Genomic DNA, 3,520 nt, shown 5'->3' on the forward strand with positions numbered 1-3,520 from the left:
GAGGTGATGGCATGGAGAATTAGAGTGGCTGAGGATTCTAGAGTCATGGAAAGAGAAAGGATGTATGCTGGTGGGCAGGAGGCTGGTTTGCTAAATGTGCTCTTTGATTGTTTAAACAATTATATATTCCTGTGTGTTTTTTTGTACATTAAAAAAAAAAAAAAGGAAATAAAGGCAAATACTGTTAATCGATGGTGCATGGAGGAGATTGTAATCATCATTGCAATTAAAAAAATATGATTGGCTGAGTGTAAAACCAGTGTTCTTCCATGTAAACTATCACCCAATTCACAATAAAAAACTTAATTTTCAGACAATTTCTTTTTACCTGTGGTCAATTCTTTCTCCATTGCTAATATTCAAGGCATTAAAATTTGAAGCAATCACTGTGTGAAAGGTTAGCATTAAATTCCTATTGATCACAATGTATCTGAGAAATGGAATGACATCCAAACAAGAATGCTTTCTTGGTCAGTTTTTTTCTCTCAAATTTTTATAAATTGAGATCCAAAAGAAGAAATGAAATTCATAGAGTTCTTATTATCCAAGTAGGTCAAATAGAAATGAAATTCATAGTGAGTCTTTTATGGAAGAGATCTCTGTCAAGATGAAATAATCCAGTGTGCTTGAGCTGAGTCCAAATATGTTAGAAGAAATTGCTTTTCCTACTTTTGAAAGTCCAAACTAGTGGGGTTGAAAAAAAATAAAGAGTAAGTTTTTCTTCCTGAATAGAACATTTCGTTTTGGTGAAATCAATTGTCTTATTTCATCTTGTCTTGTTTTGGTTTTTAGCAAAGGTCCACTCTTTTATACTGTTCCTCTCCATGCCCATGTATCCTATATTTGTTCTGATGAACCTGGTGGCCATGGCCACGGTCACAGGAAAAAAAGAACTTGGGCTGCACTTCAAAGTTTAAAAATGTTGGATTTGGATCTATACTAAATATTGTTTTTGTTTTTATAATCTTGCTAAGAGAAAAACTTAGCATAACATCTGAGAAGCTTCATATTGATAACAGTCTGCATAATGGGCTCTATTCTTCCTTCACTCTTCGGAGGACAAAGTAGAAAACTATGCTCCCACCTGGTCACTGTGATTATTATCACCTCAGTTTTGTTCTTTGCTCCAAGATTCTTGCTTGAAAAATTGTCTGATGGTCTCTGGTGGCCTACACAGCTGAGTGAAAATGCCAAATGGTGATATTCTATAGTATAGGGAAGAGCTTTAGGCAACATTATGTGTTTATCTCTGGGTTACATGCCACTTGAGCATATCTCACCAAAAGCAAAGAACAATGAGACCTGCATTAGACCCTTACCTTGAATTTGTGTCATCAATGTGACTATTCATCCAAAGAAAGAAGTGGCTGAGTGCTGGTAAGGAGTGGAAAAGGTGGGCATTTGTTTTCTCCCGGTCTCACTTGAACATCATCCCTTTATCCCCACTTGATGCCAACATCAGTTCATGTGAATGGAACTAGCCAGAACATAAAGCAATCACGCTATCATAGAATCCAAATCTAGGAAAGGAGTTTAAAGTATTTCTATTCTGCCAGTCATCTGCAGCTCAAATAGCTCTGTAATAGCTCTACTAACCTGTCATCAGGTGTCCAATTATAATAAAAAATTAATAAGGCAATGCACAAAAGTGGCTAGCACTGTACAAAAAGAGATGTAGCTATTTGGTAGGGCCATGCCATCTCTTTGAGGTGTAGATGTTTTGACAGTATTGTTATTGTTAGTTGGCTCTGGCTCATGGTTAATTGTTGTTATTGTTGTTGTTATGTGTCTCTAGAGTCCTGGCTATAGGATAAATATGGGACTGCTGACCACAAGGTTGGTAGTTCAAATCCACCAGCCCTTCCTTGGAAACCTTATACATAACCGACTTAATGACACACAGCACAAAGTTGGTTTAGACTCATTGCAACCTGTATAGAATTTCTGAGGAGTAGCTGGTGGGTTTGAATTACTGACATTGCCTTTAGCAGTCCAGTGTCACCCCAGAACTGCAAATAATTCCACGTATAACCAATTGAATTGTTCCCAGGTCTTGGGCCAGCTTCATGTGTGTTGTTGGTACATTAGAGTCTGTTGCTGTGATCATTGTGTATTTTGAGTGCCTTCCAATAGAAGGGCTCATCTCCTGGCACTGTATCAGACAATAATCTATTGTGATCCATAACAGTTTCAGTGGCTGATTTTCAAAAGAATACAGCCAGGTCTTTTTATCCATTTGTCTGAAAGCTCCTCTGAAATCTGTCTACCATTGTGACCCTACTAGTATCTGAAATACTAGTGGCATAGCTTTCAACATCACAATAACATACAAGCTGACAGGCCAGTGGTAATTTTTATAACAGTTACTGACTTTTTTTAACCTCAGGCATTTAGGCTAATAACCTTAACTTCTAGACACTGGTCAGAATGTTGGATTCCTTCCATCCATGTCCCATGATTTTTGGAAGCCTTATTTACTACTTTGATTTTTTAAGGAGATGAGAGTTTAAGAGGAGGTGGGGGTTGGGGGGAAGCCAAATGGTCTGCAAGCAAGTTTAGCTATCCAAACATCTGTGGTCTCTCTTTCTCTGACCCTGTGAAAAGGTTTCCTTCCCTCTGCCAACTATGCATCCTAGGAGCTGTGATCTGCTGACCCTAGTTGAGGGATCATTTGATCAGCCATCTTGACAGCCTGGTTCAGACCCCAGAGTTGGACAGTTTGACTTCCCTTCTTGATGTGCATTTTGCTGCTGCAGCTCATAGACACTGTCACTTACCCTAGCGCCACTCCTTTTTTATCTTTTTGTTTATATATTTGCATTCATAGTGTTTGCTAGTATGAGAGTAAAATGTCGACACATTCCTGTATTCTAAATGTGATTTTCTACAGAACTAAATTGAAAGGAGTCCTTGGGTAATGCACACAGTTAACATTGTCAGCTGCAAACTAAAACATTGCAAGTTCAAATCCACCCAAAGGCAATTTAGAAGAAAAGTCTGTCAGAAATCTACTCCCCCAAAATCAGCCACTCAAAATGTAGCACAGTTCTTTTCTCACATACATGGGTCACCATTTTCCAAATGAAGTCAGTGATAACTGGTAAATTAAAAGAGCTGCTACCTTCCTTTAAGGAACTGAAAGCCTTTTATTAAACAGTTGCTAATGAAACTCCAACTATGTCCCAGACATTGCTAAAAGTGTAGTCAATATGGCTTTTTATAAAGCCCACCTTCCTTTTCGAAATCTTTGTGTGGTGCTGTGGATTAATGACTGGACTTCAAGGTTGGTTTAAATCACAAGGTTGGTGGTTCAAAGCTTACCAGATGCTCCTTGAAAACCCTATACAGGGTTGATATGAGTTGGAACGCACTCGAGGACACCTAATAACAACAAGCTTCCTTTTCCGATGTTGTTGTTGTCAGGTGCCATTGAGTCAGTAGCGACTCACAGTGACCTTATTTATGCACAGCAGAATGAAACACTGCCCGATCCTGGGCCAACCTCACTCAAAGTTGCCAC

This window comes from Chrysochloris asiatica, unplaced genomic scaffold (genome assembly GCF_000296735.1).
Source record: "Chrysochloris asiatica unplaced genomic scaffold, ChrAsi1.0 scaffold00250, whole genome shotgun sequence".
In the NCBI taxonomy this organism is placed as follows: Eukaryota; Metazoa; Chordata; class Mammalia; order Afrosoricida; family Chrysochloridae; genus Chrysochloris; species Chrysochloris asiatica.